General features: G+C 34.3%; 1 long non-coding RNA gene across 1 annotated transcript; it reads right to left on the bottom strand.

Annotated features, from left to right (window-relative positions):
• Positions 1-15,307: 15,307 nt before the first annotated feature.
• On the bottom strand, positions 15,308-23,000 carry LOC132630558 (uncharacterized). Its single transcript, XR_009578610.1, has 2 exons — positions 20,170-23,000; positions 15,308-15,599 (listed from the first exon to the last, which is right to left on the bottom strand). It is a non-coding gene; the product is annotated as an uncharacterized LOC132630558 (long non-coding RNA).
• Between the last annotated feature and the right edge of the window lie 2,790 nt (positions 23,001-25,790).

Below are 25,790 nucleotides of genomic sequence, written 5' to 3'. Positions count from 1 at the left end.
AAACCCAGCTATTTACATATCCTTATCACTAACAGTTGCTTTAGCTCGTGGCATTTCGCGATGGATCAAATACACATAATCGTGGACTTAACTTTCTTCAAAAGGGACTGACTGTGGTCACCCGTTATTGGTTGTGGGTATAAGCGTGGATACCTTTCTACAATACCATTTTAAGTGGACGTGGATTTACATTTACATTGTGGATGTGAGCAAGGAGGCAGAAGTAGATTTATATTACAAAAGAAAATGCACATATAATTATAGAAAGTGGATACAGATTTATTTTTCGAAAGTAGAAGTGGATTTATTTGCACCGTATAATACGGATGTGGAAGTAGAAGTGGATTTATTCTTTACACCGTATAATACGGATGTGAAAGTAGAGGTGGATTTATTTCAAACAACCGTATAATACGGACGTGGAACTAGAAGTGGATTTATTCTTTACACCGTATAATACGGACGTGAAAGTAGAAGTGGATTTATTCTTTACACCGTATAATACGGACGTGAAAGTAGAAGTGGATTTATTTCAAACAACCGTATAATACGGACGTGGAAGTAGAAGTGGATTTATTCTTTACACCGTATAATACGGATGTGAAAATGAATGTTGGATTTATTTTTGTACCATGAAATGCGGACGTGGATTTATATTTTGCACCGTGGAAGTGAACATGGATTTAAAATTTCAGTTCAGGCGCCCACCTCCGAATGCGGGTATCTTATATTTAAGTTCAGGCACCCACCTCCGAATGCGGGTATTTTATATTCAAGTTCAGGCACCCACCTCCGAATGCGGGAATCTTATATTTCAAGTTCAGGCACCCACCTCCGAATGCGGGAATCTAATATTTAAGTTCAGGCACCCACCTCCGAATGCGGGTATTTTATATTCAAGTTCAGGCACCCACCTCCGAATGCGGGAATCTTATATTTCAGTTCAGGCACCCACCTCCGAATGCGGGAATTTTATATTTCAGTGCAGGCACCCACCTCCGAATGCGGGTATTTTATATTTCAGTTCAGGCACCCACCTCCGAATGCGGGTATTTTATATTCAAAGTTCAGGCACCCACCTCCGAATGCGGGAATCTTATATTTCAGTTCAGGCACCCACCTCCGAATGCGGGAATTTTATATTTCAGTGCAGGCACCCACCTCCGAATGCGGGTATTTTATATTTCAGTTCAGGCACCCACCTCCGAATGCGGGTATTTTATATTCAAGTCCAGGCACCCACCTCCGAATGCGGGAATTTTATATTTAAGTTCAGGCACCCACCTCCGAATGCGGGTATTTTATATTCAAGTTCAGGCGCCCACCTCCGAATGCGGGTATTTTATATTTCAGTTCAGGCACCCACCTCCGAATGCGGGTATTTTATATTTCAGTTCAGGCACCCACCTCCGAATGTGGATTCAACTTTCAAAACAGGGGTTGCAAGTGTAACTTCTCCAACCTCGTCTTATTTACACATATATTTCTTTATTGCTAACAATTGTTTTTAGCTGTTGGCTTTTTGGCAATATCGAAGTTGGCATCACACATCAACTCGTGGAACTATTTCTTCGGCAGCGAACTGGGGCAATTTGTCGGGAAGGATAATCAGACTTTCCGACACGGGTCAAAGATCTACCTCGAACACTCGTCTCTAATTACAAGTATTCTCTTGCATTCTATCAATTCAAATTTTTTAAGAATTCTCAAGTTTCTATCATAATACCCAGTGTTATCATAATTCAACACTGGGACAATATTTTGCAAGCTTCGCGCCAATCGGGGTTCAAGTGTCGTAAGTATCCCAGAACTACACTCGACCTGATTCTCGTACAGCCCGAGATATGTAGGCAACTCAGAGGCCGGAGTTCGGTCATAATCCTCTCAAGTTTCTTTTAGCCGGGACAAAATAGGCTACTGAGTCAACGTCTTTGCCCGACAACTCTTTCATCATTACCGGGCAAAGAGGGACAAGTTGTTGACACCCAATTTTGTCCCGCCTCTCTTCCAAAATACCTATTTACGCCTCTAATATTTTTAGAAAAATTAAAATATATATATAGTCATTTTTTACTAAATTATCAACTTCTCATCAATACCGGCACTTTATTATTCTGTTGCAGTTACTCTTATTATTATTATTATTATTATTATTATTATTATTATTATTATTATTACAGTTCACAATTTTTATCATTTCAGTACTTTACCAGCTTACGCACACGCATCACATTTATCTTTGCATAATTAAATAATAGTATTTATCTTACTGTGGATTTTTGAAATATTATTGCACGACTATTACGACGCCATTTTTATCTGAGCATTAATGTTTGCATATTTCATGTTGAGCAATATTTTAACACAAGTTATTTAAATAGGTCTCTTATTCAAATTTAGAAGCCAAACTATTTCTTGCACTCGGTCCGTATTTTGACTTACCGGACCCCAAATCAAAGTCCGATTAATTCCTAATGTTTTTTTTAGACTAAACCATATTTCTTATCTCAATTTTTGATCAATCCATGTTTAATTCACTAACCCATTCTTTTAATATCCGGTCTAAAAAATCAACCCAGTCCATTTATGGACTGGGTCCGACCCATTTTCAGACGAAATAAGGGAAACCCCTAAAAGGGTTCCCCTTCATTTTTTTTTCCTCCGCCGCTCCCTTCCTCTTTCTCTCTTCTCATTCATCATCTTCATCATCTTCATCATCTCCATCCCCCACCCCGCCGTTCCCTTTACCCCACCACCGCCGCTCCTTTTCATCACCTCGTCCCCACCTCGCCGACGACCCCCACACCGCTACCCCACCACGCTCCTCTTCCTTTTTCCCCCGCTCCTCTCCCCCTGTTTTTCTTCAACACAAAAGAACCCCCCAAATCCCCATAAATAGCAGGGTTAGAATCGCAGAAAAAAGAAGAAAAGAAAAGACAGTTCTTGGACCCCAAAACCCCCCTATTTTGTAGTTTTTTTTGTTGTTGTTTGGAGCGGCAAAAATCCCCTAAAAGGGATCACAAGGTTTTGAAAACCCCAAAAATTCCTGGCAAAAATACAAGTTCTAGAGCTGCACAAAAATTCCCCTGGAAAAGAAGTCCTTTTAACCGCATAGAATCCCCTAAAATACAATTTCTGTTAGCAGTTGTAATGTTGTTCTAATATCGAGTCAAAAATTACCAAATCAATTCTTGTTTTCGTTTGTCTTGGTGTCTCTTGGAATCCGAGCATCGCAAGCTCGGATTTGGTATTCTTCGAGTTAGATTGGAAACCCCGCGCCTCACTTCGCTGCACCCGAAGAAGGTCGGTAAATCTTCCTTAGTTGTTTCTCCTCCTATTTTAGTCTTAATTGTTAATTTCTGTCATGCCTTAGTTGTTGTATGCTTGGTTGCTGTTTGATTTAATTTCCAGCTAATAATAGTTTAAGCATAATTAATGAGCATTAGTTGCTATTTCTAGTTATCTTCTGTTAGCAATGATTTAAGCACGATTAATAGACATTAGTTATTGCTATTAACAGACTTATGAATGTTAGTAGCTCAGCATGAGTAGGTATTTTTAGCTATTGATTTTTAGGTCAGTTACTTGTTGATATTAACATCGTCCAGTTTAATGTGCTGTTCATATAATGCCTAGCTTATTCCCTGTAACAACCTGTTATATTAAGATTTGAATTGGTTGTTGGTCCAGCCTGTTAGATTAACTACCTTAAAATGTCATCTGGGTCAGTATCTATGATGAGTAAGCATTCTATGTTGATTACTTGGGCTGCCATGAAGTTTTGACCATTCTAAAATATAGTTTAAGTGTTTCTGTTGGTGGCCTGCCTTCTTTGCTTGAGAACTAGTTTGAAACATAAATCGGGATGTTTACTAGTCAAATGTTGTCTTAAAGGATTTAAAGGGTCCCTTCTTTGACCGAGTCCTGTTAAAGTGTGGCTAGAAGAAAATAGTAAAGAATCTCCATTTTCACTTCGCTATTAGTGTTTATAGAAGATGGCATCTGCCCTGAATTGTTTATGTGATCTGTCTGCTTAGTCGTGTTTTAGTCTGTCTGCAGTTTATCTAGTTGTATTAATCATGTCGTGTTTAATTTAGTTAGTCTATGTGTTTAAGCATGTTCCTATGTCAAGTTGAGTTTATTTGTTTAAATAAGCAGGTTTAGCAGTTTAATGCAGCGAAATATGCTTGTGTATTAGCCTTAGTTCAGTTTGATTTTAGTTGAATACGCCTAATAGGTTAGTAGCCTAGTAGATGGGTGTTCTTTCTTTACTAGTTTAAAGAATGCTTATGACTTGTGGGAATATGTTTCGGATGTAGCATGTTGTTTACATTTTTATAAGAAAACTGTTTCACCGGTAATGTGCAATATACGCTATTCTGCTGAATATGTCGGACTGCAACGAACAGAGGCCATGTCCTTTAGGATTCTCAAACGATGTGTTATTTGAATAAAATAAATTTTCCTCCTCCTCCCTTTATGTTCAGCCTTATCTGGGTGTAGTATTTTGCATTTCCTGTCTGTTTCCAGTTCTGTTGCTATCCTGACAGTTTCAATCAATTTTTAGTTTTGTTTGCTACCTGTTTAAAGTTCAGCATGTTTTGGTTGATTTGATAAGTATTACGCAGTTTTGGTATGCGAATCGAGAAGTGTGCATCATTTACGATACCATTCAGTTATAACTGTATGCTAAGCGATACCATTCAGTTATAAGACCTGTAACGGCTTCGACAATATAGGCTTATTAATATATGCAATTTGGGGAATTAGCTGATTTTAAGGTTCAAAAGTAATCTAGTAAGCCAAATGCTATAAGTGATCAGTCTCTTAGCCCCCCCTCTAGATTGGTTTTGATCATCTAAGCCTATAAGGAGTATGGCTCGATTAGCGTTGCACTCTGATTCCTCAAACAAAAGCTTAGCATTTGATGAACTAAAGAAGATTGTTGTTTATATCTTTATATTAGGAGTTGGTTTAAACTTAATTTCTGCCTAAAAGAATTAGGTTCTTCCATGTTTGAGTCACTATCCCTTAGGTGGTTTGAAGGATTCATTTTTTTATTTTTGTGGAATTCATATTTGTGCTCTTTGTTTAGTATTTGGTCATGGGTAGCTTGTCAATTTTGATAAAGAACAAAGGATGCTCTCTCTGTTTAGTGGTCAACTACGAGTGACTTGTCAATTTGGAAAGGGTCAAGTAATGTTAATGCAAGATTGAAAGACCTCCCTTTTGCTAACTAACTATGTCATTTTGGTGTATTATTGATGTTTGATAGCTGCTAATTAAGGCACAATCTGTTTTGATTAATACTCCATTGTATTATCTCGAAATTTGAAGACTAAGCGTGTTTATTTTTAACCAGCAAGTGCACATTCTTTTTGTTGCGGAAAGCTTTTTTCCTTTAGGCATGCTATTGTGTTTCGAAGAGACCTGTTGTGTGCTGCTTGTTCAATCCTGTTTCACTAGTTACATGATTTTTTATACATATTGTTTGTTTCGGCCATTGCCTTCATTTTATTTGAAGTGTGGGTTTTGGTAAATCTTCATCTGTACTAATCCTTTTCTCTGTTTCTTTTTGTGCATGACCATTCGCATACGAGTCCGAGGGACTCGTCCTTCTTCCACATTTGATGTTGGGCTAAAAGCCCAACGAAATCTCCTTCATGTCCAGCCCATCCGCAGCAGTTTATAAAATCTGCTGGGCTGAGGCCCAACAGTAGCGAAACAGACCGAAGCAGCTTTAAATGGGGCTGAGCCCATTTATTTACATTTCCTGGGCTTCTATTTTTATTTTATTTTTGTATTTATTGCATTTAACTTGTGTTGTTTTGACTAACACTTTATTTTATTTGTCTCTTAGCTTAGATGAATTATAGGAGAATTTAGTGGGATTTAGTTTTTAGTAATGGGTAGTTAATTTAAGGAAAACTAACAATTAGCTCCATAAGTTTCATTTTCTCCTTTTTGTATTAAAGTATTTATAGTACCTATAATATTTACTTTTAGAATAATTAATTCTCAATAGCGTAAATTCTTATTTGAGTTAAAGGAATCATACTTTATTCTTATTACCTGGGGAATTTTGAAACGCCACTAACATGCAAAGAGGAACTAAAACATATTTTGTAGACATCTTTTAAGGTTTATCCAAGTTATGCATACTTTTTTAATAAAAACATAATCTTGTTTGTACTTCTAAAACGCAAAGTCAATTAATATATCATCGTTTAGTTTGTTTCAAATATTTAGCAAAGCACCGCACAAACCCGCATCTTCTTCTGCTTACATGCAAATTATTATATTTTGCAAGTCTTATTTTGAATAGCATTATTATACTTTCATTTGAAGCATTAGCAACACTTATAAGCTTTATTTTAAATAACATTTTAAAGCCTCCTTTTTACATAAGTAATCACAAGCCTTATTTTATATAGCACTGTCATATATTTTCATTTAAAGTCCTAACAACATTTATAAGTCTTATTTTAAATAGCATTTAAAGTCATCTTTTGTGCAAGTCATTATTTTCTGTAAATCTTATTTTTAAACAACATTATTACATTTTTCTTTAAAATCTTAGCAATATTTCTTAGCCGTTTCTCTTAAAATCTAAACCCTACATTTGCATCTTTAGCCTTAATTAATTAACCTAAGTTTGGCCGGATAACCGTAGTTAACGGATTCTAAAGGATGCCTGACACCTTCCCTTTAGGATAATATAGAACTCTTACTTAGAATCACACTGGTTAAGCAGACCATTAACGGAGGTTTAGTTTTTAACTTTACCTTAGTTAATATTTAGGTGTCCTAATTCACCGTTAAATTAATTAGGTGGCGACTCCTTAAAATCAAAACAAAATAGGAATCACCAATACGTCATACTCCCTAAATCGATCCCGGTTAAAATGGGGTGTGACAGGTATTGTTTTTGACCTTGTGGGCTTGCTGCCTCGTTTGTTGTGATTTGGCTTATTTCCAAGTGTGTGTTATTAGACTTGTTGCTAAATTGTCATGTTGTGGTTGTGATATGTTCGTGTCTCACTTATCTTGACATCATCATTGATAAAGGAAAGAACTTGATTTGGTATTGATATTGTGATATGTGCTCATGTAGAGGCACGATTGTAATTTGATATGCTCGCATGAGATTGATGTTATGCATTGCATTCATACTCATTTTGCATGATACATTGATATAAACTGTGATAGGTACCGATGATGATAAGTGAGAAGGGAACATCCGATAATTATGGACAGATTTGATATAGTAGCCATCTCTGAGCTGTGTGCGGAATGACTAGTGATATGGAAGCCAGCTTTGGGCTGTGTGCGCAGTGGCTGGTGTTGTGAAAGTCATATCTGTACTGCATGCGAAGTGACTAGTACATGGAATTCCCGGGTCCCCAACGGGTCATGACTATCGAGACGTGAAGGTTATCTGTCCGTAGCATATGTGAACAGAGACAGACAGTTGGCCAATGCATATCATTGCATTGCATATGCACTCATTACTTCATTCATATATTACATTGATTCTGCTTTGGTATTCCTATCGCGTGTGTTATTTATCTTGGACTGTGTTGTGATTGTACTTGACTGCTCGCATGCCTATCTTTCAGTTTCTTTCTTTTATATATATGTTATCTAACTGTTGTCGGCCTATGCTACCTACCGGTACATGGTGTATGTACTGATACTACCTTGCTGTACTCTTTTTTTGAGTGTAGAGTTCGCAGCAGGCTCCACTTTTTCCCCTCAATAGTGATCCCGTGGCTAGGCTTTCGAGTGTCTAGGGTGAGCATCTGATGGATCCACTGCCCGGAGACTCCTCTATCCCCCTGTCTTTATTTTTGCATTCTGAGACAGATATTTATTTTCAGACTTGTATTTTCTAGACATATGTACTTAGTTGCTCTTGTACTATTCAGACCAGATTCGGGGGTTTTATGTTCTAGGATTCCGCATAATTATCTATTTATGATTTGAGACTGCTATTTCTTATTATTTACTTTCTTATGTTGTTTTTAGAAGTTGGAAAAAGGACGGGTTCGCCTACTAGGTGGGAATTGGGTAGGTGCCCGCATGATCTGTGATTTGGGTCGTGACACAAAAACTCTTCCAAATCACTTGAAACTTTGGGTTTTGATAGATTCAACCAAAAGGAACTCAAATCTATCAACCAATTCACTCAATCACAACAACATGAATTTTTTAGGATTTTCAAAATTTTCCAAAACTTTTTTTTTTCAAATTGAAGCAAGCTAAGTATTAAGAATTTTTGAAACAATTCTTTAGCCTAAGTTCTGAGACCAAATGATATGATCCTAATTAGGAAAATATGAAAACAAATCAAAACACGCGGAAAATTAAGGATAGCCGAAATCAAGAGATGAGATAGAAGAATTAGGAGATGAGATAGAAGAAAATTCAACTATAATTTATAATATATACGATTTAATTGCAGGACATAGGGCCGGTGACGTGGCAAGCCCTATGACCAGGAATAGTATTTATCTTTTTTTTCTCCAATCTTTGGAATTTTCTCTTAGTTTTACACATTAACAGGTTTAATTAAAGATTGAGAAAGAGAAAGACACCGTTTACAAAACTCTAAATGCAGCACCCTTAATTGTTTCCTCAAATTAAGGCGCCTCACATCTTGAGTATCTGTAAGTGCATCTGCAGAGGGCCCTTTTGTCATTGTACAGAATACATCGTGGAGTAATATTTTAGTTAAGGGATTGTAATAAATTACTAAATTGACCTCCATTATTTCTGCAATTAGCATAATTTTAACAGAGAGCAGATGATAATATGTTGACATCAGTTCATGATGGTGGCAAAAGTGATAGCGGAAAAAGAAAGTAAATATCTTAAAAGGTCATTCAACTATGAAGAATTATACAACAAAGTCATTAAACTTTATTTTGTATCAATAAAGTCACTCAATTTAGGGTTTTTCTCTTATAAAATCACTCAACCAAATTTGTTACTAAAAGATCCACTTTGCCCCCTTAACATTTTGGATTTGGAAAGTAATAACCCCTTCACATTTTGAATGAGATAATAAACTCCCGTGATCTTAAATCAATTGCTAGAAATGAGTTGAATTATTGCATATATGTTTAAAATGTGTTGATTGCTATTAGTATAAAAAAATTATGTTTTAACTCATTTGTCTTTTATAGTATTAATTTTGACTATCTGTGCAATTACAAAAAGAAGGGTTTATGTCATTCTTGAAGTAAAACTTCTCCATATTATCTTGGCCATTCTTTTTTGCAACGAAACTAGATAGAGTTATGTGACTGATAACCAAGCCAAAAGCCTTCTAACCAATTTAAAATTTTTATTATTCCTATTGTATTAGCTAACCAAACATTGTAATTCTATGCGAAATCTTATGTTGAGATTAATTATTGTGAATTGTGATATGTCAACTCAAAGAATCCACAGTTCTAGGTCTCAATCTGTTTTGCTAATCAAAATTAAGTCTTAATGCAATACTTTTGACAACCATTTTTTTGCCTTCTATTTTATTACCACTACTCCTCGTATGACGTATAAATCAAACTACTATTTTGTAGGGACAAGGGTGTGGTAAAATGATACTACAAATGAATACTGAATGTCATGCCTTTTGCTTTGAGAGCGAAGATCTCATCTTAATAATTTACTACTAGTAGAGGTTATGTTCAAGCACTTGCTCGAGGTGATACTTGGGTTGTCAAATCCTGAGAAAAGTTTGAAATAATTCAACAAAGAGGTATAGTAGTATTGGAATCTGATTTATTGTACTTATTTATTTATGCTATTTTATTAAGTGAATAAAATGAATAGAGGTGGTTTCCTTTTTTTTTTTTTTTTTTTTCTCTCTCCATTTTCTCTGTTTTTGTAATGAATTAGATATCCTATATCATCATAAATGTTTAGTGTATTATCCTGGTTAAATTGGTTAGACGGAAATGTTTGTAATCATTTAGTTAGATGATTTCTGGTGCCTTCTGTGTCTAATTAAAATTTATGAAATGTTCAAATTGGTTATCAGTCACATGACTCTGTCTGGTTTTGTGTGTGTGTGTGTGTTTTTGGTTTTTTGAGAAGTTTTGCTTCAAGAATCACAACCAAAAAATTAATCAAAATTAAAACATAATTTTTTCTATATAAATAGCAATTAAGACATTTTAAACATATATGCAATAATTCAACTCATTTCTAGCCATTGATTTAAGATCAAGGGAGTTTATTATCCCATTTAAAATGTGAAGGGGTTATTATTTTCCAAACCAAAATGTTAAGGGGCCAAAGTGGAGCTTTTAGTGACAAATTTGGTTGAGTGATTTTATAAGAGAAAAGCTCTGAGTTGAGTGACTTTATTGATATAAAACAAAGTTCAATGACTTTGCTACATAGTTTCTTATAGTTGAGTGATCTTTTGAGATATTTACTCCGGAAAAAGATGCAATAACGTCGATTTTTTTTTCCAGTCAATAACGTCGAATTCTCTAACATAAATATTTCGGTATGTTTTTGAGATTGTTACATGTAATCCAAATTATGTACTTTTGATGAAAAAAATTGAGTTGGATAAATCTCTCTCCATCTTTTTTTGAATTATTCCATTCATTCATTCCTCATTATTATCATTTATTTCTTTTTCTTAAACTCTCTTCTTTTTCCTTCTACTATTTGGTGTATGAATGTTTATCCTAATTGATTGGCTATAGTCGTATGATATTAAAAGGGTGTGAGAATTATGTTAGTAATTCTTTTTCACTCAATTATCTTTTGTCCTTCATGAATGTCAAATGTCCCTCATAGGTGGTGGAAAATCTTTCTTCCACTTTATAATGAGAAGTCCTTTACTGGGTTGGTAAATGGGCTAGAATAAGAGAGTGGCCTCGCGCATATGAGAATTGGGTTTCGTAGGAAAAATGGGTCGGTTTGTCCGCCTCCCCCACCCCCCGCACGCGAAATATACGTGAGGCGTTTTGATATACGCGGGTCGAACAACTGGTTTATAAATGGATCCTGGAAGTGCTTGCTTGAATATCCTCATTAAGAAAAGATTAACAATGACCTCCTTAGATGGTATTAGAGCCAATATATATGTAAGCTGTGGTTGCGAGATATTGAGAATTTTGACAACTCTATATCTTGCCCTTTTCTTTTTTTAATTTTTTAGTTTCATTCTATATTTTACTTGCTTTACTTTTTAAATTGATTAAGTGTAGTTTATCTGTCGAATATGTCAACTATTAACGTTTCTTTTCTAGAATTGTGGACTCACTGATAAATATGTATCTTTAGGCATTTTGTAGTTAAACTTTCGTTCCTTCAATAGATAGCTGGAGAGTGAAGGGGAAGGTGCAATGGGCAATCTTAATTAATAATCCTTAATGTTAACGTTTGAAAATTATTTTAAGGGTTTTAGACCTTTGACTACTCTTAGGGATCTTATATTGGATGTACTTAAGAATCCTTACGAATTTGGTTTAGTGTCCATGAAAAATTTCTTTTGGCACTAGCGAAATACAAGCGATATGAAGTTTTTTCTCCCTTTTTCAGGAAACGAATTCTTTAGAATAATTTTGTTTTAAAACTGGTGTTTTACTCTATCTTTTCTTGAAAATTATTATATCTTTTTTTTTTTTAGGTAATTTAACGCTTTAAAAGTGTAAGTGGTAAAGTTCTCAGTTGGAAATTATGGTGAAATTGATACGTAAGTATTCTCAAAAAGTGAGTTAGATGTGATTATAACTCTTTGCAAGTTTAGATCTTTAGCTTAGGTACTTGCCATTGATGTTAAGTCATAAGGATTAACTTTGAATAACCTTAATATACATCAAGTCTTGAAAACAAGTATGATGTACACTGTATGAAGTTGAAGGTTCTATACTTTTAGTGACCAAAGAAATGAAAAATAATGATCGACCCACCAATATTGAAAAACAATTATATCAAGGAACAAATATTATGGCTGGTAGAGAAGAGAAAATAGATCAAAGAGTCGTCAAGTTCCCGACAAAGCCAAATATTGTGCACTTTAATTTATAATTCATACACACATACACATTTATATAGACACACACACAGGTACTAAAAGTTTCTTATCCCAATTTTCTTCCACTTTTTAGGTGTTATGGTCCTTTCATTTAATATATGTTGGGAGTGTTCTCCATATTTAAGGTTCTATATGAATTTATTTCTTTGTTATTCTTAATATTAATAAATTTATCCGCATTTCGCGCGGTTATAAGTTATAATAGTAAATTTACGAAATGACTTTCTTGCAAAAATCTTTAGATAGAAAAGATTTTGCAAATAGAAAATGATAAACTAATTAAATCTTCTATATATGTCTATAAAAATTTATATATGCATATTTGCTTTTTATTTTCTAAAGTATTTTCTGCTGTATACCATATTTTGAAAAAAAAAAAAAAACATAAAAGAGAAGATATGTGATATACAAAGAAAACAAATACTAAACAAATATGTCTGGCCATTCCTCTTTCTTCGCATTGTTTTTTCAGTTTTTTCCATTTCATTTCCTTTACATTTTTTTCTCTTTGATAATTTTTGTTCACTGTAGAACGCTTTTTCCTTGTTCATTTTTTATTTTCTTTAGTTACTTTTTTATTTTTTATTTGTCTTTCTTTAGTTACTTGAAAGTAAAAGTTTAAGTTACACAAAGACATTCTTATTTTGAGAATCAACGATTTTGTAAATGTAATGTTTGTATGAGCAGATTAAGCACAAACAATTAAAAAAAAATGGTTAGCATGAAATTTTAGTGTACTTACAACTTTAAAAATTATTTATTATGAAATTGAATCATAAATAGTGAATCACTTCATTGCAAAGAAAGAACAAACTGATAAGAGAAAAGACTTTGTCCGAGCCTCAATATATACTATTCGTTTACTGATGGTCGGTTAGAGAACTTCTTTAGATATTTTTTTGGTATCCTCCGGCTCGATTATGATCTCAGTTTTTTCACTTTTTCATAATTTTTTCCTCTACTTTCATTCTTCGCTAGATCTGATTCTGATTCTCTATTTTCATTTTCTTGCAGATTTTGTTCTTCCTTGAGTAGTTTTTTCTCAATTGTAAAGATCTCAATAGAATCAAATTAACGGCTCTTCCTCACCTCATTTGTCCGAACTTCAGTCCACAGTTGTCCAACGCCTTTGTAACCCTCCACCATATGCACTCTTGCTTTAATTTTCATGTACCTTCATTTCATCGTACCTTGCAAAACCTTCATTTCATCGAACCTTGCAAAACTTTCTTTTTACTCCATTATCAATCATTTTTCTACGGAAAAAAACTCCAAATCATAATTTGTTAATCGGTTGATGATAATGTGAACCTTTATATAGATGTGAGAGTGCACAAAATAAGTTTGATTCTTCCAAATATTATAGTAACTGAAAACCCACGTTATTAAATTATTATGATATAACATAAATATCACATTCATTGTTGAAAACCCACGTTATTAAATTATTATGAGATAACATAAATATCACATTCATTGTATAATTACAATCTGAAGATAGAGATCAGGAGCTTGAGGGTCATACTCATTGAATGTCCTTTTGTTTTTCCTTGTATAAGGCATTGCAGGTCCTCTGCAATTATCATTTGAGTAACGGTTGTAGCTTTTAAAATTTACCAGTCGACTATAACCGATTGTTTGCCATTAATAATGAATTTTGAGTTTTAACCTTTCTTTAATTAATGAATAGAATGAGAGAAAATGTCAAAAAAATGAGAAAAAAGATAAATAGAAATGGTGGCCATAGAGAGGTGTCACATCACCTTATTTATGCCTAGATTTATATTATATATAGATTTGAATAGAAATGATTATATTCGTTAGTTCAATGAGGTTTTAACGACCGCACGATGCACGGTTATTTTACCTAATTGTGACTAATCAACAATCAAAAGATAAATTCAATCCAAGGGGGAAGGGAACTCAAACTCATACATGAAAATCTAATCCAAGATTATCCGAGAGTGGCTCAACGTAAAGAGATAAGGGAATCCTCCCACTAATCTTAACATAACCTTAAATCCATAGGAGGAGAAACTGTTGGGCTAAAACAGCCAAAGATACTCTTAGCATGATGTGATATTGTCTGTTATGCCCTATTTTTAACGGATTAAAACTAGTTCACAACTTATGACTATGTTTCCTCTGGTTTTGAAAAATTTCAGAGTCGCCACCTAATTTTAGGAAATATCAGGAAACCATTTGTAAAAGTGTAAAATCCATTTTTAATCTTTGAAAGCTATGAGATTCTAGGTAAGGGTTTTATTTACTCCGAGGGGACGGTGTTAAGCATCCCTCAGAGCTTATCCGAAGACAGTCTTTAAACTTAGTTTAATTAACACTAGAGGGGATTATTTAGCTATTTCTTATTTATTATTACCTATTTTTAAAACCGCGAAAGGGGGGCCACTTTACTAAGGTGATTTGTACAAAAATAATTTTAAAGTGATTAAAGCTATGTGCGTAAATGCATATTTTATGAAGGAGTAGTTTAATGATAATGTATGCATAAGGAAAATGTGTATTGTATATATGAATATTATATGTAGTGTAGAGCAAGAAGATGTGTATTTTTATGAGAAAATAACACATATATAGAGAGAGTATGTTTATCATATGTAAAAATAGTATAAACAATTTATTCTTTCAAAAAATAATAATTGATAATATGATTATAAGTACCGCAAAAATATGTAAGGACACAAATAATGAAAAGATGATTGAAGGAGTTAACAAAAATAAGATAGTATATATGTGTATGAAAATAAAGTATGTACCTTGTAGTTCTTGTAAAATAGCTTTGGCCACTATATATAAGCCTTATATGATTTTTTCTTGTTTTCAACTTGAAAGATAAAGCTTGCTTGACGTTAGTGCAAAAAAGAACAAATTCTGAAAATAGCAATATGTTTTGGGCCACTAAAATTCTTACTTTTACTCTTGAAAAACTGGCGTTTTTATCACTTTTCTTAGCTTGTGTTTTGTATTTCCAGAATTCACTTCACACCTTAGCTTTGCAAGAACTATATTTTGGCTCCCGTTTTCGTTAAAAACTGATTAAGACAAAGAAATGTTAGTTTGAGGAACAATTAGCTCAAAAAGGAAATTTCAGTTCTTGTCCCTCATTTAGAAAACATTTTACAGCCTAGAGATGCATAAACAAAAGCTGAAAATCATTTGAAAATTATTATTCTAAATACGCCTAAAGTCGGAATATTACTAAAGTGAATACCTGACTGGGGGTGAGGAAAGTAAACAATTAAATTTCTATACTTAACTATTTCTCCGCGAGTTCATACACAAGCAAAGACACAAATATGCTACAAACACAATCCATAAAAATGTTAGTTAAAAATATAAACAACATGTATATACACAAGTTTACGCAAAGACATAAAGTTCGAACAGAGGGAGGACGGAGACTTTTGACATGAATGAGGAACTGAGACTGCTACACATTAACGAACGAAACATAGGCTGCTTCTGTTGCCTTCTCTGATATGGGCAGGATCTAGAGTTGTCATAACTCCAAATGCTTGTTCATGCAAAAGAAAGGAGGAAAAGAAATTAGAAGCAGTCTTAATAAAAGAAACATAGTGAGTGAGAAATGCAATATATACAACTAATTAATTCCAAAACATGTCTTCAATACTTAAAACTTTTCAAACGCAGATTGCAACTTTTAATCCAAAAAGAATAGGATGACAGTTAGCCAAGGATAAAAAGTAGTAAGAGAAACTAATAGCATTTAACCAACTGTTAACCAATAAACTCACATTCCAATGAAATTAGGTACATTACTTCAAGAACTTCTAACTAGAAGAATAGAAAAGAAAACTCCAATATTTTCATAAATAAAAAAATAGAGATGGATTTTTCGTTAACAAAGCTCCTTAAAAACAGAATTTTCATGCATTCATAAGTAAAAGCTGAACAACTCCTCAACAAATCAATTACTACCTTTACTAGTGTGGATAATAACATACTTATAACAAACTTGTCTAAATGGAAGATCGCAATCACAACAAGCCGAAATGGTCTAGACTTTAAAACATGTATCCACTGCTATTTAGATTTTTTCATGCCACATTCTTATTTTCTCTATAAATTATCAACATGATATTCAGACACAACCTGGATCATAAAGGAGAACATTCATCCTTTCCCTAAAAGAAGTAGTCATTTCTCTTAAGTTAGAACATATTCAGACTAGTTTACATGCTAACTTTGGTTAAGAATTGTGATAAAATATCTACTCCAACCATTTGAAAGAAAATTCAGATGAACAACAAAGCTATTCACATAGTCACACATTCTACATATCTTTATTTCAATAAAATTAGTAACCTCTGCTCGAGACCACAGGCTTGCTAATTCAACCAAAAGAGCAATGATACATACAGTCAAACTAACATATATATGAAGGACAAGAACATTCAGCAACTACATTTTATTCTATGAATTAAAATGACATGAGAGCGAGTGGTTACTCATATATTCTATAAGAAAGAAAGAAGAATAGTTTCCTGGTCATCAAAAAAAAACAAAAAAAGCACAGACCACAAGATGTAAAGAAGAGTAACTATAGCATATGAATCCACATTTATGTCTTAGTAATTTGGTAAACTTTTCATTCCAGTTTCAAGGCTAAACCATGATCACCCTGTTGTAAACTAGCATACTTATTTATTGTATTTTTTAATTAAAGGCCATGATCTGATGAATCAATTTAAGCATATAAAAATAGGAAATAGAAGCTAACATTCTATAATCCAGTACATGAGCTAATACTCTAACAATTCGGCCTATGCCCCTTCATTGAGGTTCATGCTTCTTAATAATTATACACTGCTTCTAAAAATAGAAAAAATAGACAAAAGTACATCTGAACATTTTATTAATCATACAAGAAATAAAGACAGCCATTAAACCCAACCATGTACTTAGCGATCATGAGAGAATGTATTCAACCAACCTTAAGTAGTTGACTACTTTCTGGTGAGATTTTTTTCTTTATTTTCTTATTTTGGAAGTAACAAAAACTATTCCAAATATTGGTTATTTAATTAAACTACATGGTTAAGAATTTCACAAAGGGCATACAACCCAATAACTTTACGTGCATATAAAGAAAATGATCAACATGTCCAACTGATTGTAACTAGCAAGCTGAAGCTTGAGTGAATACAACCATGACAAAATATTTGTAACTTAATAACTGAACGTTAAAATCATTTTTTGGTAAAGATTTGATGAAAAAGGATCTCAACAAGACAATTGCGTGGAACAGTTACTGAAAACACATTACGTGCAGGATGTTCCCGAAGCTATGACCGACACACTTTGGCATTTCAAGTTTAAACAGAAGGTGAAACTTGAATACATGAGTTTTAGACCTCTGAACAAATTGAAAAGACCATATCTAGCTGGACGATGTCCACACAGTATGCAACACTTAAGCCAGTAAAAATGATGAGTTAATTCTCAGACAACCTAAACGTGAAAACATGGTCAAATAGGGCAGCCTACTGTTACAATGGTTTGAACACTTTGACATGCCATTAAGGTTCTAAGGTTATGCCATCTAAGTCTAAAGAAAGAGGTAGATTCATGTCATACAATCGACCCTTAGCAATGGTTCAAACAAAGCCAAGAGACTCAACGAGGCATAAGCTTATAAATCTTAAGTATTATACCAAGTGGAACTAGAGAATTGCTCCTTCTAATTGAGAACACAGATGAAGTACCCTTGACAAGAAAACATTATATGTACGTATATGCTATTAAGCTTAAGCTTTGAACAACAACATGCTTCACAACATAAAGAATCCTTCAGCGGGACAGATTCATTGTTTTTCTTGAATGGGACTCATATTAAAGAAATAAAATGATTTCATGGACATGACTCCAAACACACAGAAAGATGAGAAGCAAACGATCATTCAATCAAACTGCACATTCACATTTTTTTCATAATTCCATCAATGGATTTCCTTTAGACAACATGGTTCGTGTTAGCCTTTTATATACCATTTTTTTGCAGAAAAACAAGGCAGGGGCAGATTCTGATAAGCCTTAAAAAATAGAAATTAGGCTAAGGACGAAGTTAATCACATATTCGATAGATTTAATCTCCACGAATCAGTAACTTTTCTTTTAATCAAAACAAGTATCGAAAACAGTAACTTCCTTTAACCAAAATAGTAACTCTTTTTTCTTTTTTTAGTCAAAACTAGTAACTTCTCTTTTCTGGCACAAATGTAGCTTTCTAATGTATAAAGCATATTTAATTAACTATGGAAAACTCCCAGAAAATCCATAAACAAAAGTCATCTTAAGTTAAGAAAGTCTCATGGACATGGTAAAGAAAAAGAGATTTTGGACTTAAATCTTGAAGGACATCATCTTCTTCTCGTTATGGACTTGCAATAATCTATTATCTCATTAGCTAAACATATGACCTCAACTACAAACATGGTAAAACTATATGATAAATCATGGTTTCCTACGGTTACGAAACAAAACACACATTCACATTTTAAAATCCAACGAGCATGATGTCTGTAGAGGAAAGACAGAGTCTCGTAACTAACTTATTCGAGCATTCTATTTCTTCAAAAGAACATGAAGACTATTTACAACATATTTAAAATAATAATTGGCAACATATTCTTGCATCTCAACACACTCAAAATTCCAGATTTCAAAGAGTAGAGCAGCGAGTGAAAACGCTAACCTCTTTGGAGCAATGAAGTAAAAGATTTATAAGCGATAAGGTTATTCCAACATTAGCAAGTTTCGATTAGTTCAAACTTGTGCAAATCAGTAGTTTCCTTCCTAAACGTCACAGTTCACATGTTTTGACTTTCACATGATCTTGAAGCAAAAAACTGGACAGAGCAGATCCTAAGGAGTCTCGACCACAGAATTTTAGCGAGTGACAAACACATTCGAGTAATCACATATTTGATGTGTTAAATCTTCAGATGTGTAACCTTTCCTTTTCAACAATTAAAGAAAATTCTACCAACATAGCTAATCAATACTCCTTAAAGGTCAACAATATGTTCTACTAAATCAATCCTTTTGATCCTATCACAGTTAAATTTCACCATAATTTTAAGATAAAGAAGCATATATAGTCAGTGCATAGTATTCAAATATGATGGTTCACCATTCTCACACATAGCAGTGGGATTCATACTTGACAGTGAGCGTACAAGCCCGTTACCAACATTCATCCCCTGGAAAACAAGAAGGGCTGAAACATGTATAGAGCCACACAAGTTTTATTTAAACATGTTGTATAGAAAAAATAATTTTACACTTACAATACTAAGTGAAGCATATCGGGCTCCTACTTTTCGTATCACAAAGCTTTAGCATTTTTGCTCGCTTCATAAATAGTTCAAGGGAGGCAAGTTTAGATTAAATTTCATCGCCAAAACAGGACAGCTATCCTTGACAAATATTTCCAACTACTCATTCTTATATTGACTTACTCTAAATTAAAGTGGAAAAAGACGGATTCATTAACACCAAAACAGAATTTAAATTCAACAAATCACTTCCATCAGTTACATTTTTATCTGTGTATCAATGATTCAACGACCAACAATAGGTACTCCCCCCTTTTTTTTATAATTACTACCACCAGCAGAAAGGAGATTAACGCAGCGTAACCACAACAAAAAGCTATCCTCTTCACATGACAAGGATTATCTAAACACCTCAATGTTCGCCTTTTAAAATTCATAATCTACCATTTTTATTGTCACATATTGATTCTCTAACAGAAACAGAATCTCATGGGCAACGTAAACTACATTTTTGAGATGAGGTGAATATCACTGCACATAGTCGACTAGGTAGTTAACAGTTCCTAAGTCTAAGTGTAGTTAATCCTAACCATTTTTATGCAACAAATTAGAACATAAAATGCAGTAGTCGGGTTTAAGTCCACAGAATCAAACAATCACAACCATCGAATGATCACTTTTTAGTTAGCCAAAACCAAACAAACGACGAGAAAATACTTGAACGATTACATTTCTACTTTTACAAAAAGAAAAAAAAAAGACGAAGAGAAGACCGAGTGTGATTACCTTCTTCGTGACAGCGAACTGAGGCTATTGTCGTCGAGTCCTCAAATCCGCTCGAAGTAGTTTTCTTGTTGTTTTGCTTAGCCAAGAACTTAGAGTAAAGAGAAGGATTTTTCTGATAGCAAAAGAGCTTTTAAAAATAGTAAGAAAAATAGGGATTTTCTCCTAATGAAAGCTTTGTTCAAGGGGGGATTTTCAGCCTCAAAAACTTATTCTAAAACAACCCAGAAAGGCTGTATTTATAGCCAAAATACTGAGGGTTTCCGCAGCTTCACTAAAGCTTGAATTCGAAATTCAAAATTCAAAAACAAGGAAAAAGGGGGAAATTTTGGGAGATGTTTTCAACAGATAAGATGATGAAAATGGGGATGGGACTTACCATGAAATCTGCTGAAATCGCACATGGAGCCTACAAGCTTCAGAGATGGAGTGTGAGAAAGGAGAAGAGGGATGTAGGTGGCGGATTTTGTGGGATATGGCTAAGGTTTTGTGCTAGGTTGAAGAAAGGGGTCGTTTGGTATAGTTGAAGAGAAAGGGATCGCTTGGTTCTGGTTGCTGAAGATGGATTAGGGACTTAGGGGGTTTAGTTGTAGGTGTTTGGGCCGGGTCGGTGGGATTTTGGGCCACAGATTTTGGTTTGGGGGGAAAAGGGAATTGGCCCAATATTATGTAAATGAATTAATTTCTAATCCCTTTTTACTTCAATCAATTAATTAAAATATGCTTCTTTATCCTAATTAATTCCGCAAAATGCATACATATATAAATTACAATATAAGCAATCTAATTTAAATATTTAGTTTCAAAATAGAGTAAAATATTATTGATGCAACAATAAATAGGATTAAAGGAAAAATGCCAACACCAATATTGATATCGGAATATCAACGTTATTTTCGAGTGATTTTAATTATAAATTGTTATGTTTAGTAATTTTTTTTAGGAATGATAAAATAAACTTAATAATATCTCAAAAATTAGTCTAGTAATTGCGAAAATATTCGAAACTCATTTTGGGGAATTTTCAGGGCTAAGAAGCATAGTGAAATTAATTAAATGAAAAAGGAGGGCCAGAATTGGGTGTCAACATTGTTCGCTTTGGGCCAAGCCGCACGGTTTTCTCCAAAAGGTCTCACATCATTATGAGTATCCAACACCTTATAAATAACTATTTTTTCTTTTTAGCTAATAATGTGGTACTTTGTTCACACACCCAACAATCTCCCCCTCGAGCTAAGTTCCACATGACTCATCACGAGTCAGAGATTCAACGTGTCTTTGTGCCACTCACATCGTCAAAGTATTTACGGTCACCAAAGCCTAAAGGTTGTGTATGCGTCTTCAAAGCTATGGGTAAATGTCGTAAACCAGCCCATAGATGGGTAAAGGCACTAAGATGGGCCCTATGCCGCACTCCGCCATCTTCATACTCATTTTACCAAATCATTGGCTCTGATACCAGTTGTTGGGCTAAACAGTTCAAAGATACTCTTAACATGATGTGATATTGTCCGCTTTGGGCCAAGCCTGCACGATTTTCCCCAAAAGGCCTCACATCATTAAGCGTATCCAACTCCTTATAAGTAGCTCTTTTTTCTTTCTAGCTACGAATGTGATACTTTGTTCGTACACCCAACAATCTCCCCCCCCGAACTAAGTTCCACATGGCTCATTACCATAACTCATGGGTCAGAAATTGAACATGTATGTGTGCTACCCACATCTTCAGAGTATTTACGGTCACCGAAGCCCAAAGGCTGTGTATGCGTGTTCAAAGCTACAAGTAAAGGTTGTAAACCGGCTCATAGACGGAGAAAAGGCACTACGAGGCTTTGATACCACTTTGTTGGGAAGAAACAAACAATAACCAAATTACACGACGAGGTAACTGCGGAAGAAATACCTAAGTACTTTGCACACTATTTGAACTAAGAGAAGACAATAAACACCAGCACAAATGAAAATCCGGGCAGAAACTATACTAGCAATAAATAGCAAAGCAAGTAAACTAAATAGAATGTAAGAGACATCAAATTTATGTGGTAAAACCCCTTCAAGTTGAAGAGGAAACATCCGCGGGACCTCCGGCCCACAAAAGCTTCACTATAATAAAAAAGAGTTACAGTAATGTTCTCCAAATGGCTATAACATCAACGCCAAACACGGAGCAACAATACATAAAAGATATCACCAAAACTAGTGAAGAAATGAGAGAAATCAACCGAGCTACTGTTCGTACTACACTGGATCTATAGACCACAAAATCCGATCACCACCGTTGAAATCTAAGAACCATATGTTGAGAACCCCCAGTTGAAATTTCAGTACGATCCCACGGTTAACAAATTGGGAAACACAATTTAAAGCGGACTGTTGTAGCTGATTTTCACTGGTCCGAAAATCACCTTTTCTCTCTCAATTTTTGTCTCTATATGGTTGTTATGAATTCAGTCTTATGTTCTGAAATAAGACCTAAGTTGATCCTATATATAGTGGATTTTAGGACAAAAGTGGGATGGGCCAAAACGGATTGGATTTTATTAATCCAAATCCACATAGGAATGGAAAATCTAAAAACCCAACAATTCTCCCCCTCCCGACTATGTGGAGGAAACCGCCATCCCGGCGATCAAACAACACTCTTTAAACTTCTCTCTTGGCAAAGCTTTAGTCATCATATTTGAACCATTATCATCAGTGTGAATCTTCTCAAATTCTAGCAACTTAGAATCCAACACATCTCTAATCCAATGGTATCTCACATCAATATGTTTCGAATTACCATAAAATGTACAGTTCTTGTCAAGATGAATAGAACTTTGACTGTCGCAATGAAGCACATACCTCTCTTGAGCAAAGCCAAGTTCCTTCGTAAATTTCTTCATCCATAGCAACTCTTTATAAGCTTCAACGGCAGCTGTTACGGTTCACTTTTGCACGGGCGCATAAAAGCTACTGAGAGGTTGTTGGTGCTTTAATTGATTTTTTGTGTTTTAGAGTCGCCACCTAATTTATTAAGGAAAATCAGAAAAATCAGTTTAAAAGAATTTATTCAAATAAGAGAAAAATCCTTTTTGGACCAGAGTTCGAGAAAAATCCATAGAATACAATTGACCTACGAGTTTCAATGTGTAATTAATGTATTATTTGCTTAAAAGTGTTTGGTTTTCCGCAAAACTTTCATTCATTTTTTTTTATCATAAACTCAAGAAAAATTTGGCAAAAAGGCTCCTTAGAAAAGGGGGTTTTGGGTTTAAAAATCCGCGTGAGTGTTCAACTCACTTTATTGCCGGAGTAAGATACACCTGGGATTTCTCCCGAGTAGAGTCACTTCTATTTTAGACCTAATAAAATGGGTTTAGTACTTAAGGGTTTTATTTTAAGTATATAAAAAATGTGGAGTATAGCTCCGATTTTTATACATATATATAAGAAAATGTAAATTTATTTTTTGAAGTCCAATTTTATTTTGTAAGTCCCACATCCATAGGGATCCGATAATTCACAAGTGTCTTTTTTTTTATAAATACATTTTTTCACATAAAATGAATGTAAAAGGAAAAAGGTTTAGGCTGGTGGGCCTACCTAAGCTCACCAGTTAGCTATTTTCACCCATGATTGGGCTTTCAATATATTAACTTCTCTTTTTCTCCTACGGACTCGATGAAGAATGGTAGTTGGGCTCTTGGCCCAACAAGTTTATGCAAGGGTGACCCGAATGGCCCAGAAAGGATTTCACATGGAACATAAAGAATAAGGATTAATATCTACTTTAATTATTCAAAATAATATGCAATTAAGAAGTAAAACATGTGAAACCAGCAAACATGTAAGAGAAATGAGTGATATAAAACAAACAGGCTTCTATTGACTAAAACGAGTCCAGGCCCAAATGAGTTATCACAGACGAGAACAAATTGATTGGGCCTAAACACATATCAAATTTAATGCAAAGGCCCAACAAGTGAAAGAAGTGAAACAAGCATTAACACCAAAGGAAATCCTCAGCAACAGTCTAAACTGAATACAGTGATGCATGTCATATACACCTAATATACTAACTCGCGTACTGGGTGTATACAGAGTTGGATTATACTCTGGATATTCGAGTATATCCCCTTTGTATACCCAGAAACCCCAATTATACATAAAAGACAAACATGACCAAGGCATTCCACACTTTAGAGGATGCCTTATAGATATAAGCAACCAGGATTAAAGAAAAAGCAAACAATACACAGACTCAATATGCATGATATACAAGTTCTTAATTCAATAATAATAATAATTAAAAAAAAACTACAACAGTTTGAGACGTAATATGGGACAACAATTTTGCACAAAAGGGGAGGTTCAGAGCTAAAATATACTCAATTCATTGGTTCATTTACCTATTTAGGCGGGTCCCATAAGTCATGGATTCACATGAGGGAACCCCAGTAACTTAGGGAGCCGGATTTGAGTTGAGTTAGCTAGAAACTCAAAGCTCTCTTCCCTTCCCTTTAGTCATAGGAAAGTCACACTCATGTTTATCCATACCCTAAGTGACACCTCTTGAACTAACTCAATACTTGTGATAATATATTAACCTCAGACTACACTTAAGTCCATATTTTACAATCAATTTCTAGTTTAACAAACATAAACCGAGGCAAATAAGCCTATTAAGATACAAATATAAGACATTTTAGCACGGACATAACAGACAACAGATCCCATACATACTTCTCTACTTGTGTTCAATTCCATTCATCAGTCATACAAGAGGAAGTACGAACAAGCAGTATTCGAGCTAGCAGACATAAGCACTTTGAGCATGATATGTGAACAAAACAAGCATCAGTCATGGCATTGAATCATGCAAACAAGTCTTTGGCGTATTAACTAGCATATTCTGTCAATAAAGAACTTCAAACACCATCATAAGACTCAACAATTAATTAATGTGGGCTCATAGATACTAAACTAGGTTCAGCATGTCTTTAGTTCTTTCAGAAATACCATATGAGACTTATGACACTAACCTAACAATAAACCAGATGGTACAGGCCTCACAGTTGGAAAACAGAGCCATTGGGGCATAAAAAGGTCTTGGTCTTTCTATAAAAATCAGATAAATGTCATTTTTTGTTTTAATGCAGATAGCTTCAGGTTCAGTAGGCATAAAGGTTCTATCCTAGTATCAGTTACATTTTTTGAGAACTGTATTTGGCTGAAACAACATGTCACAGGCAACCATTCTAGTACATCAAACACCATAGGTCATAAATAACTCTAGGCTTAATTTAACCAGGTATAGGCATGCTTCAAGTGTCCATATCAGTTTACATACTGGTTTAAATCAGTTCAATATATTAGTCATTCTATCAAAACAAACTATTGGATATGCTTAGTATATTTTAGATCAGAATGTGACAAATCCCAACATGCATGAGTAAACCAACAGTCAACAAGATAACCAAACACAAGGAGCTTCACTACATCCATATGCTTAGCAGGCTTCCACATCAAAAACAAGTTCAACATTCATCAAATAGTAGTAGTATACCGACTCACATTTAGATAATAGGCAAAGCTAAACATGATCTTTAGTACACAGAATTGAAACATATAGGCATAGCATC

This window comes from Lycium barbarum, chromosome 3, assembly GCF_019175385.1.
Source record: "Lycium barbarum isolate Lr01 chromosome 3, ASM1917538v2, whole genome shotgun sequence".
In the NCBI taxonomy this organism is placed as follows: domain Eukaryota; kingdom Viridiplantae; phylum Streptophyta; class Magnoliopsida; order Solanales; family Solanaceae; genus Lycium; species Lycium barbarum.
Note: the sequence above shows the minus strand (reverse complement) of the source record. Positions and strands in the feature narration are given on the sequence as shown.